At 47.6% G+C, this 17,050-nt stretch overlaps 1 protein-coding gene across 1 annotated transcript in view; it reads left to right on the top strand.

The window, feature by feature from the left end:
• The window catches only part of CMTM7 (CKLF like MARVEL transmembrane domain containing 7), a 56,889-nt gene that overhangs the window by 22,101 nt on the left and 17,738 nt on the right, over positions 1 to 17,050 (top strand). The gene's annotated exons all lie outside the window — the stretch shown is intronic.

Here is a 17,050-nt window from a genome sequence, read left to right as displayed (position 1 = left end):
TGGGTGGAGTTTGGTAACAGCTCTGTTGAGATATAATTCACATACCATACCATTTAAGGTGTTCAACTCAATGGTTTTTAGTATAGTCACAGAATCTGTGCTGCCATCACCACAATTCATATCAGAACTTTTAGAAGAGTTTTGTCTTTCAACACATGCGTAGAGTCATGTCTCTGTCACCACAGAGTGATAGAGGACAGCCCCATCACCCTCCAGAATGCCTTTGTGCTGTCCCTTTTTAGTCAGTCCCTCTCCCCACATCATAACCCCTTTGCCTTTCCATGTAAATTTTAGAATCAGCTCATCAACATGTACCCGTAAAGCCTGCTGGGGTTTGGTTGGGATTTTGTTGAATCCGTATATGGATCTGGGGAGAATTGGCATGTTAGCAGTGTTGCATCTCCCAATCCATAAACAGGTTTTGCCTCTCCACTTATTTAGGTCTTCTCTGATTTCTTTTATCATTTTAGTAGTTTGAGCAGTCTCTAAAGTTAGATTTATACCTAATAAATACTTTTTATACTAAAAATACTAATAAATACCTTTTTTCCTTTTTTTTTTTTTTTTTTTGGTGTTCCCATAAATAGTCCTATGCGTTTTTAATATTCAGTTTCAGTTGTTCATTGCTAATGTAGGCAAACACGTTGACCTTGCAACCTGTGAGTGACATCGCTAAGCTCATGTATTAGTTCTTGGATCTTTTTATGGAGATTCTTTGAGATTTTCTACGTAGACAATTGTACTGTTTACAAATAAAGAAGTTTTATTTCTTCCTTTTCAATCTATATGTCGTTCATTTCTTTTTCTTGGCTTTAGTGCAGCTTCCAGAAGTATGCAGAATAGGAGTGGTGAGAGATGACAGTCTGTCCTTGTTTCCTATCTTAGGGGGAAAGAGGGCAGCCTCTCACCACTAAATCGGATGTTAGCTGTAGATTTTTGCAAACGTGCCCTTTATTGGGTCAGGGGACCTCCCTGCTATCCTTGTTTGCTGGAGTTTTTTTTATCATGAATGGGTATTGAATTTTGTCAAATACTTTTTTGGCATTAATTGATATGCATGTTTGGTTTTACATCTTTAGTCTGGTAATATGATGTATATACATTGATTCTCAAATGTTGAACCTGCCATGCCTTTCTGAAATGAAGTTGAGTCACTTGTTGTGACTCAACTTTGTATATTTATATTTTTTATACATTGTTGGATTTGAAAGGCTAATATTTTGTTGAGGGATTCTGATAGCCTAGAAAGAGTAAGCTGGCTAATGATTCAGCCCACTTCCAGTCTGTCCCTTCGAGACATTCACGTACTAATAGTCTGATGTGGGTTACTCAGAATTCTTTTCTCTCTTTCCTCATCCTGTGACAGCTTTTGTTCTAGGCTTTACCTGTTTCTCACTTCTGCCCACATGTTAAAACAAAAAACAAAACATGAGATTGTGGACCCAGTTCAGAAACAGGATTTAGGAAGAAGCATGGGAGCCTAGTAGCCAGATTCAAGCTGAGGGGCCTCCCCTTACTGTGGAGCTAAGTGCCTGCTGTGGTGACTGCCCTTGGAAGGCTGTGTTGGATTTATCCCTTCCCCTTAGCAGGTGCACAGGGGTGGGGCTTTGTTTACACCACACCCTCTGCTTCCTTTAAAGGCATCTGCACCAGGGCAGAAGCTGGGCTGCTTCCTGGGGGCTAAAAGGCCCTCTTTGTCTTGTCACCAGGCGGCTTTTGTGTTGGTGGGAGAGGACGCTCCGTGACTCTGCAGTCCGGTAAGGGGAAATGCAGGGAGTGGCTGGGTGCCAGCCTTCCTAGGTTATTTTTAATACGTGAAGGCCAAGCGAGTGGAGAACTTTCTGAAGGCAGGTCTTTGTTTTCCCCTGGCGTGCAGATGCGAGAGAAGTGAGAGAGCAGAGACATCGGAGAAGGGCCTGCTTGACACCTGCCTTCTGAAATGACTTCGCTGAACCTGGAGATGCAGGTCACAGTAGTCATGCCTTTGAGCTGGGGACAGCGTAGCTGCAGGAGGGAGGCGGGAAGGGCAAGGTGTCCCTTTTCTGGCCTGTTGGAAGGAGGTGGTTCCCCATGGGCACAAAGAGGCCTTTGTGCTCTCTAGAAGCCTAGGCAGCCAGAGGGCAGGCAGAAGAGGTCCTCTTTGGGGGGCTGCTCTCCCGAACGGGGTCAGAGAGCGGGGGTGGTGGGGGACAGCTAATGGCCTGCAGAATGGGTGAGGCCTGGCAGATTTTTCTTTAATCTGTGGCTCGTGTGTGAAAGAGTTTGGAATTGCCAGCTCTTTTTTTTTTTTCCCCCAGCTCATTTTGAGCATTTTGTCAACACTCGGAGGAATCTGAGGCAGCTACCTCCCTACCAAGCTAGCAAAGGGAGTTTCCTGTTGGAACCCACCAGCTGCATGGACGAGGTGGTGGGAGGGTAGGGGTCATGCAGTCTGGGTCCTCGAGGGCCACCTTCTCTCCCACCCATCGCCTCTGGCTGATGCTTTCAGTCCTCGTTGTCTTGCTGGAACTAACACAGCCTTCTAACTGACCTGAGTCTCTTCTCTCCCATCTCCAGCCCACTTACTGGATTAGGTGTCCAGAGATACAGTTTTGCCTGTGGCTCTTCTCTACTCAGTAACCTTCACTGGCTCCCCATTGCCCATCAATAGTGTCTACTTTTTGAGCCTGGCTCCTCCTCCTGCCACTCCTCCCTGCCAGCTTCATTCCCATCATGCCCCTTTACACGTGTGTGGGGTTTGCCCCAAATGGACAACTCACCTAGTCCCAAATATTCCCTGTGCCTTTGCATCCCTGGGCCTCCCTTTGTCATGTTCCCTCGGCTGGAATTCCCCATGTTTCCTTCACTGTATGTTCAAATCCTACCTCCTACAGAGTCCTTACAAGGGCCACGTCAGCCTCTCACAGAGGACGCCTGACCTTCTCCTTTTTCCAGACCCTTCCTCACAAACAGCACCTCTTGGACGGCATTTATCCCATTTTCTTTTAAGGTAGTTGTGTCTGGGTCTGAACATCCTCACCCTTTTGGAGAATCATTGTGTAAGAGCTACACTGCTAAGAGCTTCTCAAACATCCCATTTACTCTTCCCAAGAAAACCCTGAAAAGACTTCTAATACCTATTCTTTGTTGAATGTTTACTAGAGATGTTCCAAGCCGTTCTCAATATTTTGCCCAAATCGGCTCATTTAATCCTCCCATCTACTCTGTGTGGTAGATTTTATTATCCCCCTTTTAAAGATTTTATATATTTATTTGACAGAGAGCAAGCACTAGCAGACAGATAGGCAGGCAGAGAGAGAGGAGGGAGCAGGCTCCCTGCTGAGCAGAGAGCCCGATGTGGGGCTCGATCCCAGGACCCTGAGACCATGACCTGAGCCGAAGGCAGGAGCTTTAACCCACTGAGCCACCCAGGCACCCCAATTATCTGCCTTTTAAAGATGAGGAAACTGAGTCCCAGAATGGTTGACTGGCTCACTAATAATTGTGTTTGCTGAGTGACTATTGGACCTCTAGAGGTTGCCAGCCATGCTTTAGTGCTCCCACTTGGCTGTACTTACAGATTGAGCACCAGCCTTTGGCCAACACGCAGGACTCCCTTCTCTCCTCCTCACTGGGTCCCTTCTGATGATCAGACAGCCTTAACAATTGTGGTTTTCCATCAGTGACACATGCTTACAATCCCTTAATGGTCCTTGCATACTTGCCTTGTCGTTTTTTATCCCAGACTAATTTCTTCTTCCCCTGGCTGGCACTTTTTTGGCATGACACTGCCTGGGTTTTTAATCAAGGCCTCCCACGCCCACATTCTCAGATCCAACAGCCACTCACTTCTGGCATCAGGCCCAGGTCTGGATGCCAGGCCTCCTGCTGGGACTGGCCCCACAGCTTCTCCAAATATTTACTTCCCCAGGACACCCGCCAAAGTATGGGCCATGTAACTCATTCCCTGCATTACAGTTTCCTTAGGATTGTCTTGGGCAGAAGGGGAAACCAGCATAGCCTTGTATCCCTTGTGCTGAGCACAGGGCTGACACCGTGGTTGGTCCTTCCTAAATAATCACTGAATTAATAGCTTTATTCTTTCCCTTTTATTTTATTTTTAAAGATTGATTTATTTATTTGAGAGAGAGAGAGCACGCAAGCACAAGCAGGGAGGGGGGACAGAAAGAGAGAGGGAGAGAAACCCAAGCGGACTCCCTGCTGAGCATGGAACCCAATGCAGCGCTTGATCCTGCGACCCCGAGATTATAACCTGAGCTGAAATCAAGAGTCAGACACTCAACCAACTGAGCCACCCAGGCGCCCCTCTTCTTTCCGTTTTAAAAACCAGGGTTGCCTGACTGGGAAACCAGGGCTGTTTTGAAATCAGATGTGTGAATTAGCTTTTGCTGTCTGACAAATAGTCATAACCCTTTGGTGGCATATAACAACAGGTGTTTATTGCTCACATGACTGAGGTCGGCTGGGATTGGCCCTGCTCTTCGTGAACAAGGCTTGCTTCCACAGCTGGGGGTTGGCTTCTGTCATCTGATATGGGATATCACGGTCCCCATGTCTCCTGTCCTCTAGGCCCCTCAGGACAGTAGCTTGAGCAAAGAAAAGAGATGGGGGGGGGGGCACCTGGGTGGCTCAGTCAGTTAAGTACCTGCCGTCAGCTCAGGTCAGGAACTCTTGGGATCGAGCCCCACGTTTTCGGGCTCCCTGCTCAGTGGGGGCCCTGCTTCTCCCTCTCCCTCTGCTCCTCCCCCTGCTCATTCGCTCTCTCTCAAATAAAGAAATAAAATCTTTTTTCCAAAGTGGGGGATGGGAAGATAGCATGGCCACAGAACCCACGTTAGCCCGAATGAACTTGGTTGAACCTAAATCCCACGTGGGCAGCAGCACGCAGAGTGCACGTAGATACAGTTGGTGGTTGGCCTTGTAGCCAAATGAAGTCGTGCCGGAAGCACACGTAGACTCTTTGTCCTCCTCCTCCTCCCTCGTGGGTTCTGGGCGACAGGGTGCCCTAGACCAAGAGCTCTCCAGAGTTGCCTCTGAGCGTCACTGGCATGTTTCATTTACCTCAAGCAAGCCGGGGCCTCAAGGGGCAGCGGTGTTAGCTCGGGCAGAGCCTCTCGTCTGCAGATGACTGAGGATGAGCATGGACTCAGTGCCGCGGGGCAGGGGTGGGCTCCATGGAGCCGTTCTCGCGTCATCCCCCTGTGGTGATTCATTACACAGTACTTCACGGCGAGACTCTCAGGGTGACAGCTGCCTTCCGGCTGAGCCTGGCCTGAGAACATTCTGAGGGGATGTACTGAAGCCGGAGTCCCAGGTGCAGGTCACAGATGTTGGCTGTCTCTCATCTGGGCTCACCGCTGCCTTCTGGATGGAGCTCCACTTCCTTGTGCAAAGAATCAGAACCTGAAACCCAGAACAATTCATACGCTACTTTCAAAACAGACCAAGCGGGGGCCTCTTCTGTTTTCATCCACAGTCCAGCTGCCCTGTGGCATACGAAGTTACCTCAGAACTCGGTGGTGTAAGACAGCCACTTCTTCTCTGGAATTCTGTGGGGGCAGGAATTTGGGGCAGGGCCCAGTGAAGAGGCCTTGACTTTGCTCGGTAATGCCAGGGCCTGGGCTAAGAAGCCTTGAAAGCTGGGGCTGGGATGGGCTGCTGATGCTGGCTGGCAACGGGGCCCTTAGCTGGGGCTGTGGGCTGGACACAGCCACGCGTGGCCTCTCCAAGAGTCTGAGCCTCCTTGTAACATAGTAGCAAGGTTCCAGGTGTGAGCGTCTTTTAAAACAGAGGGCAGAAGGAAGTCAGTACTGAGATCTGTTTAACACCATATTTGAGGTGGCCACCAAGGCTGTTGAGATCGATGGAGGGGAAATAGATTCTGCTTCTTGGTGAGGAACAGCAAGGTTCTGGAAGAGTCTGTGGGACTGCAAATGCTGCTGTGGCCGTTTGGGGAGTCACAGTCAGTGACTGTGCATAGATAGAGTGTTGGGTGCTCTGTTTACACCTCGTTACTGAGGCGGAAGCTGCAGAGAGCTGGGTTAAGCCTTCCTTGCCAGTCCTCCCCACTGCACCGTCCTGTACCCCCACCCCAGACCACTGAGTCCTTGGGAAAACTTTACAAATCAGGGCTTTGCTGATGCATTCATCTGCTCAGTCTCACAGCTTGGGAAAAACATAAAAGAGGCAGGAAGCAATAATACTGTGATTAAGAAGCACATTCTGGAATGAAATGGAAAACCCGAATCCCACCTCTGTGCACACAGCTCTACAACCTGGGGCAGATGCCTCTTCCATGCCTCAGTTTTCTCATCTGTGGAATGGGGGTAATAGAATTTACCCCCATGCCTAATGAAATTAGCCATTCATGGAAATAATAAACCTGCACCCCACTCAGGTCCCAGCAAGGGCTATAAGCCCTGCCCCTGCCCCCTTCTGGTCCTGGAGAAGATTCTTTGGCAGTCACAGTCTTTTATTTTGTTAATCATCTCATCAGGGAATCTCTGAGAAACACTAACCCCTTCTACCAGTAAGACCGTGGCTACACAGAAGGGTCTTATCCAGCTGATTTTATCCAGTTTTCTAGGTCTTGTAATCATAAAAAAACAACAACAACAAATAGCATTTAATAGATTTTCTGTGTTTTCCCATTTCTGAATTAATATGTTGTATTGTCTTGGTTCTAAGATCCTACTGACTCTTATGCCCCAATAATGGGTCCGTTATTAAAGGAGCGAGACTGATACAAAGTGAAGGTCAAGCAAAGTTTTATTTCGCGCCAAGCATCAAGAATCTAACGGAACGTTCGGGGCCGCACCTCTTACAAGAGAGGGCGACCCTTCTCTGTTTCACAGACTAGCTTTTAAGGGCAAAGGCCATGCGGTCGGGCCTGGCCACGCACAGGTGGCCAGTGAGATTGTAACACACACAGGAAACTCCACAGTGATGATAGGTGACCAATTGAGTTACAATTTACCCTAGTAGACATTTGAACCAGCCTTTTACACCTTGATTGGGATTGGCGCCCAAAAGGCTCCCAAAGGGCGGGGCCTGTACTCCTTGGTAACCAGGGAGACAGTATGCAACCCCCCACTGATCGGATGTCTCCACCTGGCCTGACCCACCTTTGTATCTGGGCTTTGTTACCTGAAGCTGGTTTCCGGGACTTGTCTGCAAGTAAATCCCCTGGGGGAAGGGGAGCAGGGACAGTTTCTAAATAGGTCCTTACACTGACCAGAAGACCCTCCACTGATTTTAGAACCTAGAGGCCGTGGGGAGATCAGGAGCACTAATCTGTTGTAAATTAAGTTCCAATCTCAACAGCATCAGTGTGTGTGTGTGTGTGTGTGTGTGTGTTGCACATATACAAATCATAATTAAGGAAACACATTCTGTTCATTAGAATTTAGAAATATTGGAAAACACAAATGGGAAAATTAGAACCTCTTATGACACTTAAGAGCTAGGGAGACCCCACTGGCCAGCTGGTCTGGGGCATAAACTAGGATTATCCTGAACAAACTATAGAGTCTCCACACCGCTCATCTAAAACCCTGAGTTACGATGAGCCATGAACCACATGCTGGGGACTTGGCTTCCGTTTTTATCTCTTGGCATACAGGCAAGGGTATTTTCACATTGTGACCTTTTTTCACTTTGGGACCCTTTTTATATTTATTACTATGTTGGGAATATCTTCCCAAGTTATTAAAGCAAGATTGTTTAAAGTATGTTTACTGTAATTATGAAAGTAATACATTTCAACATAGACATCTTTTAAAAATATGAAAAAACACCCAGGGAATAAAAATCACCCATAATGCCATCACACCAGAATTTTCATAGTTAACATTTTGTCTGTGGTTGTGTCCGTTACATGTATTGTCTCTGGTTTTATTTGTGTGGTGTGCGGTGGGAGGAATTAAAGCTTTGTGCCTGACTTTGTTTTTCTTAGGTAGTTGAACATTTTCATTAATGGGTACATGGTATTTTATCATGAGGGTGAGCCATAATTTAATCAATGTACTATTGAATACTTAGGTTTTTAAGAAGGTCTCCACTTTCATAACACTGTGTTATTCTTCTAAATAAATCTTGACTTATACCCATAGTGTTTTGTTTTTTGTTTTTGTTTTTAATCCATGAGTGTTTTAATAGGATAATTTGGTGTTCAGTCCAGAGGTACATGTGGTAACTGATTTGATCCTCACAACGTCCTTACAAGGTTTATCCTCACTGGATGAGGAACTCGAGGCGAGGAAGAGTGAGTCCTGACAGCTAGAAAGTGGCCGCAGCCATTGAGCTGAGGCAGTCGGTCATACCATAGTCAAGCTGCCTGTCAGAAATAAGATTGGATTTACGTGGAATGGAACGGATGGCTGGAGTGTGTGCTCTCTACTCATATCTGTGGAAAGTCACCAATCTCTCTGACTATAGGAACAGCCACTGCTGGGAGCCTGACACTAAATCCAAGGAGGGACAAAGTACTTGGTGAGTGAGTTCTCTCACTGAGTGGTTCCCTTGCGAGATCCAGGGAGGCCCAGACCCTGCCTGGATCTGCAAGGAAGTTCCATCGTGTGAGGGGCACGAGCTTGGGAAGAGGATACGGTTGATGGGAGTAGGAGTAGGGAGTAGACAGTATGGCAGATGGGGGTGAGGTGCTGGGGGACGGAGAGGCCCCTTCATAGAGAATGCCTTATGGACAGTATAGAACTGTATGATATGGTAGCCACTAGCCATGTGTGGCTATTTGACTTTAAATCGATTAAGCATAAATTAAGAATTCAGTTCCTTGGTCTCACTAACAACATTCCTTTTTTTTTCTTTTTTAAGATTTTTTACTTGAGGGACAGAGAGAGCAATAGAGAGGGACAGAGGAAGAAGGAGAAAGAGACTCAGGCCGACTCCACACTGAGCATGGCACCCGACGCGGGGCTGGATCCCATGACCCTGAGATCACAACCTGGGCCGAAACAAAGAGTAGTGTCAACTCTGCCACCCAGGCGCCCCCCTCACCAGCCACATCGCCACTTGTGGCCATGGCCTACCACACTGCACAGCACAGGTAGAGAACTTCTCTGTCATCACAGAAAGTCCTGGTGGACATCGCTGGCCTAGAATCCTGCGTATGGCATCATGTGACCCTGGATCCAACTGGCTAAAGCAGAGACTGCTTTGTCAACAGGACATGAGGGAGGTCCCAGGCCTGCGTGGTGGCCTGGTTCTGGGCAGTGACTGGTGGACAGGGCTGCTCCCTGTGGAGAGTGTGGGATAAGAGGGGCTCAGTCCTGGAGCATGTGGCACGGTCTAGGGAGAAGGACACCCATGTGTAGACTGGGCCCTGAGCGATGAGGGCTGCCCACCAGCTCTTCCTGAGAGGCCTGTTCGGAGCGGCTCCCCTTGTCCTTAGGGCAAGCACCATCACCCAAGGGGACTTGGGGGATGGCATGCTCCCTGTAGCCTCAAGTCTGGCTGCGCTGCCTTGAGTTTTCCCTTTATTTCCTTATCTCGGCCCACAGGTAGGGGTGCTCCCTAGAGAAGAAGCAAAGATAAACCAGAGTTGAGAGAACTCTCCATTGGGAAAAGAGTTTGCAAGGGTTCTTAGCTTCTGGAGAGCAAGGATTTAGAAGCCAAAAGTGTTGGTAAGATTGGGGCGGAGGAAAGGTTTTAAAAGAATGAATCCGGGTTGTTATGGGGCAGCTGCCCTTTTAGGGAAGAAATAGGTCTCATCTTAGTATAAGGCTTCTCATTTCTTTTTTTGCTTACAAAGGCTCTTTGGCTTATAAAATCAAACCGTGGATTTCCAGACGTCTGAGCGCCTTGGATATACTTTTCGCACCCCACTGCCAAATTGATCAAAGCAGCTTGGCTGTTTTTCTGATCAATCATGGAAAAACATTGCTCCAGAATGTTCCTTGTATTCTTGGCAGAAGGCATGCTGTGTCCAGCCCACCTTGTACCAAGAACCATAGGCAGCAGCTGTCCACCTGGGGACAGCTGGTCACACCCCCATGCTCTCTGCCCCCGGGGTGATTGTTTGCCTCTGGAGGTGCTCTCTGCTCTGGTACTTGGTCTGGTGACCCCGTCACCTTCGGCTGGAATTGGGTTTATCTGAAGAAACCAAAACCCCTTGTCTGCTCTTGGATGAAGCCCCGTGGCATCAGTGTCCGGAACTGTTCATGACATGAGATTATTGATTTATTATTATAGTTTTACAGATAAAAGTAACAACTCCCTAACTCCCACAGGTGCCTTAATATAACAGAGATGACTGCAAATTTCAATTCCTTTCTCCCCCTTCATTATTCATTATCTCCCTGAGCTTTCGTTGTTGTTGTTTTTTTCATTCTTTATTATGGACAGTTTCAAACATCTATGAAAATAGAACAGCGCAGTGAGTGGTAGTGTTGCCCTCAGCCAGTGACCACAGCCACCAACCCTTAGCCAGTCCTCGTTGAACTATATCCTGACCCACTTAGTCCCCCCTATATTATTCTTTAACAGCTTTATCAAGGTATAATATACATCCCACAAAAGCTCCTGATTTCACGTGTGCAGTTCAGTGATTTTTAATGAACTTGATAGAGTTGTGCAGCCCCTCCCATAATCCAATTGTATTGGATTGGTGTATTTCCATCACCCCTGAAAGACCCCTTATGCCATTTGCTCCCATATTATTGGGAGGCAGACCTTCTACTGTGTGTTATCTTGTCCATTAATATTTAGCATGCATCCAAATTGCCGGGCATCCTAGTCACTTGTTATGGTGGCATCTGCTCGGGCTGTTCCTCTTCTGCTTAGGCCTAAAAGCAAAGCCCTGGCACCATGCTCCCTGTCCGCAAAACCCTGGAGAGCCTGGGGGGAAGTGATTACAGAGAAGAGGCCACACCCCCTGCCTGGCAGCTGTTTTTTTACCCCAGGAACGCCCTTGAGACTTTAGCTCACCCCCCCCCACCCCCCCGCCCCGTTTAGATCTCAGTTGACCACTGAAGGCCTGTGCACTTGGAGATCCAACAGGGACATAGTCATGGTCCCCCTCTGTGTGCCCCGGGGTCAGCTGCGTACACACTGAGGAACAGGGGAGCAGAGGTGGCCTCAGCTGGGATATGAGCTCAAGAGTCAGCTTGTCTCAAACTAGAGCATCGCTCCGGCGTGGCCTACAGCTGGCATGTGCGTATTCTACACACTTCCTGATGACCCCTGGCTTCTGGGTTTGACGCCTCTCCTTGTTCCAGGCTGCACAGGAAACCAGGGAGTGTCCTGGTCTCATTCCACGTGTCAAGGTGGGATCTCTCCAGAGTGATGCTTCTACTAACTTCCTCTACTCCCCTGTCCACCTCACCCCCCTCCCAGGTGCAGATGATGGGGAATGCCCCTCCTCCCCCAGTGCCTGGGACACAGACGGGTCTCGGACTGCGGTCAGCCATCTGTTCATTCACATACTCACCAAATATCCTTGAGGCACCCAGGTAGCATCTAGGGTTCCTGGCCCTGCGGAGACAGCTGAAGAGTGATCCAAACCCCCATCATCAAACCCCCATCATCGTGGGGCTTACATTCAGGGATGACAGCCAAAACTAATAATAATAAATAGGTAAAAGTAAACAGCTGCTAGGCCATGATAAGGGCTCTGGAGCAGAGTAATTGAATAAGTCGCATTTACAAATGATAAAATCTTTTTAGAATGCAGTATATGTTTAAGTATAAGCCAATCTTTGAAAAGAAAAAAAAAATAATACATATGTTCTTTAAACATACCTATGTGGAAAGAAATACTCCAAAAGGCGAGGGGTGGTGCTTATCTTTGAGAAACGGGATGAGAGGTGATTTTTATTTTCTTAAATAGACACTTGCATAATTAATTTTCTATCATCAACAGGTATTGATTATATAATTTGAGTAACTTCGGTTTAAATAGGAGACTTAATATGAACAGCATTCTTTTTTTTTTTTTTTTTTAAGATTTGATTTATTTATTTGAGAGAGAGAAAGCAAGACACAGAGCAGGAGCGGGGGGGGAGGGACATAGGGAGAAGAGGAATCCCCACTAGCAGGGAGCCTAAAGCAGGGCTCCATCCCAGAACCTTGGGGTCATGACCTGAGCCAAAAGCAGATGCTTAGCCAGCTAAGCCACCCAGGCACCCCATGATCACCATTCCTAACAGGCTGTTTCTGAGTTGGAGTCCCAGAGCCCTGCTTCCAGTGGGAGGGACACTGAGGCAGAGTAGGATTTCCCTTTTATCATGCAGAGTTCTAGGCCATGCTCTGTGCTTGCTTGCAGGGGGTTGGGACAAAGGGTTCAAGTCCATGCTGAAAACGGGCCAGGAGCTGAGAGAGGGACTGTGATGAGAACCAAGCAGGTCCTGGAGGCAGAGTAATGGCTAGTTAGATTCAGGGCCTGCAGCAACTCTGCCTGGCTTTGTGACTTGAAACAAGTTGCTTAACTCTCTGTGCTTCCTATTTCCTCGTCAAAAGGACAGTGATAATTGTACTGGGACTGTTGTGAGGGTGAACTTGTTTAACAGTTGTAGAGCACTTAGCCCAGGGCCTAGACAGAGGAAGAGTAAGAGCTTAGAAATGGTAGCACTTGTCATTTGCGGAGCAAGTCAAGGAGGGCAGTGTGACATCACAGACTGTGACAAGAGAAATATGGCAGGAAGGAAATTCACGTGAGAAACATAAAAGCTGTGGGGACTGGACACCCCCGCTGGCCATGCTCTGTGTCCTCTCTTTGCGAGCCCCCATTTTCCCCTTCTCCTTCCCCCCAGAAGGTTTGTCCCTTCTCCCTTCCTGCCCCCACTTCCACCAATCTCACGGAGGGCCAGCTGCCGAGCAAGAGTGTAATTAAGTGTAATTAAGTTCCTTAAAAAAACCTTAGAGGGGGCGCTTGGGTGGCTCAGTCATTCTGGCATCTGCCTTCGGCTCAGGTCATGATCCCAGGGTCCTGGGATCGAGCCCTGCATTGGGCTCTCTGCTCAGCGGGAAGCCTGCTTCTCCCTCTCCCACTCCCCCTGCTTGTGTTCTCTCTTTCTCTCTCTGTGTCAAATAAATAAATAAATCTTAAAAAAAAAAAAAAAAAAGAGGAAGGAAAGGTGGGCTGTGCTTCCCTACCCCCATCACCGCCTTCTCAAATGCCCCTACAGGACTTCTCCTGCTTGCTGACTTGGGAGCAGACACAGTGACCTGGGGGGGGGCGGGGGGGACACGTGCTAGCTCAAGCCACCGAGGCATGGCAACCCGTCCTTCTGGAATAGGCTCACTCTTTACAGAGTCTTGGGAGGCAGACCTGGATTTGCTTCCTGGCTCCACCATCTACCATCTGTGGCAACTGACCCGCCCCTGGCCCGGAATGGGCATGGTGCGACCTCAATATGGACGGGGGCAGGGCCAGGGTGACATGAGTTAGCATCCTACCAGCTGGCACCTAGTAGGTGTTCAGTAGGAGGGGGTGCCTGTCACTGCTGTGGCTTCCTCACGCCGGAGGGCTCCCAGTTCACTCCCTGGGCCTCCATGCCTCCTGCCCGGCCTCTGCCAGCACTTCTTTCGTCCCTCAGGGGTTTCCATGGCACTTAGCCTGAGACCTGTTCAAGCTCTATCATACATTATTATATTATATATTATTCTTTTTATTAAAGATTTTATTTCTTTGAGAGAAACAGAGAGAGAGAGCGCGCATAATCAGGACAGAGGGAGAAGGAGAAACTGACTCTGTGCTCAGCAGGAAGCCTGCCATGGGGCTGGATCCCAGGACCCTGAGATCAGGACCTGAGCTGAAGGCAGAGGCTTAACCCACTGAGCCACTCAGGTGCCCCAAGTTCTTCAAAATTTCTTGTGATCTTTGGAAAACCCTGTACTTTTCCTTCTGAAAAGTTTATAATGAATTTGTGATGGCGTAAATGTGGGTGTTTATCTGTCTCTTCCTTTAGATTGTAAGCTCCAGGAGAGCAGGGACTGTCTGTTACCTTGACAATGATTCTGTCAATAGTGCCTAGCACAAAGGAGGTAGGAAATCATTTTTGAATTGTATCAACAGAAAGGAGTGTAAGTCAAAACAAACAAACAAAAAACACCCCACCCCAGCCATTCCTCTCTGTCCCGTTCACTTTGCTGAGACACATTCACTAGCCAGTGATGAGATGCAGCTCCCAGGGCTCTGGCCATGGCTGCCATGGCAACGGGATGCTGCAGGTGCTGGGGAGCATGCGCTGCAGCGGGCAGGCACAGGTCCAAGCCGGCGTGTACTCACTAGCTGGGGGATTGGTGCAAAGCTGCTTCCTGTCTCTGTAGCTCAGCCTCCTTTCTGGGAACCCGCATTATAAAATGGGTGAGTAGTTGTAAAGCACTTCGAGCTCAGTGCACCATGCGTGGTCAGCATTAGGTATTGCCTCTGGGGAGCCATGCCATTAGGCTCTTCTCTTCCTGGTTGAATCATTCCATCCCCTGTGGCGTCTCCACATTGTCTCAGCTGCCCCTGGTCCTCCCTGATGACCCATTTCTCAGGGAGGTGACCACCCCCGGCCCTGTCCTTCCACTTTCATTCCTAGACAAAGCCGCGGGGCCTCCCCTAGTAACAGCAGGAGCAAGAGGCAGAGGACGTTGCTCTTGTTCTTGAAATTCAGTCAGCCACAACAGAGACCAGAAAATAGGGTCAGATACTGAAAGAAAAACGACGTAGAGAAACTGACTTGGAAACCAAACAAAAAATGGTTTCAGTTTGCTTCAGTATAAGCACCAAACCATCAAGGTTGCTCCCTAATAAATGTCAGTTGTGCTTCTCTGAACCTTTCTCATACGAGGATAGTTTGTGACACATTGAGTGTTCTATCTCAGTAGGCTAAGTGTGATCTGATGACCTTTGCCAGCGAAGGGCAGGGGTGACATGGGTGACATGATGCTTGCCTAGATTGCCATCCAGGCTCTGTGGTGGAAAATCGATTAGGGACAAGGGGAGCATGGCCTGGCCTGAATAACAAGCAGAGAATGTTCTGGCTCCATCAGGAACGAGGTGTCTGGAAACCTTTACACCCCATTCTCTGGGAGAGCCTGAATGCCAGAGCCCCCGGGGTAGTTAATGAGCCCATTCAGCCAACTTGGAAAGGTGTTTGAGAGTGCCTCCAAAAGTCATTCATTTTTTCTGCATGCCAGGCATTGTGCTAGGTTCCCAAGTGAAGTTTAATGAAAAAGCACAATTCTCTTCTCAAAGCACTTGAGGCCATTAAGGGAGGGAGACATGCTTTTGTGTGTTTTTTGGTTTTTGGGTTTTAGTGCAATAGAGTGTTGTGGAGGATGACAGGATGACCCCAGAAATCATTCATTCACCTGATGCTGAATTCAATACCTATCATGTTCAGGGCACTCTGCTGGGAGCAGAGTCCTTAGAGGAGTTGGGAGAAGGATAGTGAACAAGGTAACCAACAAGAAAATACACATTTAACCAACAAACAAGGAGATACAGTATCAATCACAAGGGTTCCATCAGAGCAAATACTGGGACCCTGAGGGGCAGCAAGTGAGGCACCCTGGGGGCCCAGTGTGTCTGCAGGTGAAATGTCAGACACAAAACCCAGAAGCTATAAAAAATGACACATGGATTTGACTGCATAAAAAACTTTAATTTCAGTAAAACAAAAAGACTAAAAATAAAGGCGATGGAAAGACTATATTTGCAATCTCTTTAATAGGAGATTAATCTGATTAATAGATTAATTAGAATATTTTCAAATCCATAATAAAAATATAAACAAGAGAAAAATAGGCTGAAAATACGAACAGGCAGTTACCAATAAACTTACAAAAAGGTATTCAACCCACTAGTAATCAGGAAGATGAAGATTAAATAACAAGATACCATTTCCTTTTTTTGTAAATGCTGATAGTAACCTGTGTGGGGAAGCTCCTCTTTTTCTGGATTGCATTTTGGCAGCAAACATCAAAATCTTCAATGAGAATATGCTTTCAGTTAGTCATTTTGATGAAGTCTTAGAATTTAAGTGAGGTTCGGTGGGGTGAGGTCCGGAGCTGATGACCAAGAAAGAATTCTTGAGACATCTTTGGTGCAAAATGGTGGTTTATTAAGCATGGGGACAGGACCTGTGGGCAGGAAGAGCTGCTGCCTCCCGGTTGTGAGGAGTGGTCCATTATATACTTGTAACTTGGGAGGGGGTCAGGGGTAGCGTAAGTCTCTAAGGAATTTTGGAAGCAAGGTTTCCAGGACCTTGACGGGCTAGCTGTTGTTGGGAAAAGGTCATTTATTACCATCTAATAAAACCTTAGTCATGAGACCCTTCAGATATGTATCTCGGTGGGCCATATGCTTGGGGATGATTGCCAGCACATATCTTGGAGGGTTTAGAGATAAAGGAAGTTTCCAAAGGAATTTTTATATAAGTAGACCCACAGGGTCCTGGTTGGGGGTGGGGAGCCGTCAGGCTAGGATTTCCTTTTGCTCTTAGCAAAGTATTAAGGTGGAAGCAGATGAATCCCTGGAGGAATGTCACTCTGCCTGTTTTAAGGACTTGTCAGTGGGCTCTAGATAGTAAGGAAATTTAATAACTTTTCTTCTGCCTGTTTTCTACGTCAGTTTCACTTCGGAGAGCCTTTCAGAAATGTTCATACATACATAAAGAGGCATGTCCAAGGATATTCTTTTGCAGGGTTGTGTATATTAGTAAAAAACGGGGGATTAGACAAATACCCCTTAGCAAAAGGTTGTTTAAGGTAGCGGTTCTTTGCCTTCGACAACCTTTGCCAACATCTGAAGACATTTGTGGTTCTTGCACCTAGGGAAGGGCTCTGGGCTCTGCCTCGTGGGTGGAGACCGGGATCCTGCTAACCATCCTCCCGGATAGCCGCCACCAAAAAGAACTACCCAACCCCACATGCCAGTAGTACTGAGGTTGAGAAACGCTGGGTCAAATAAAGCCTCAGCCAACTGAAAGCAAAGGGTAAATCTGTACCATTAAAGATCTCCAAGTTGTGTCCTTAAAAAAAGGATGCGCTTTTTTTTTTTTTAACAGCTTAGTGTATTTTTTTTTAATAATCAAGAAAAGAA

Source organism: Mustela lutreola, chromosome 2 (genome assembly GCF_030435805.1).
Source record: "Mustela lutreola isolate mMusLut2 chromosome 2, mMusLut2.pri, whole genome shotgun sequence".
NCBI lineage: Eukaryota > Metazoa > Chordata > Mammalia > Carnivora > Mustelidae > Mustela > Mustela lutreola.
Note: the sequence above shows the minus strand (reverse complement) of the source record. Positions and strands in the feature narration are given on the sequence as shown.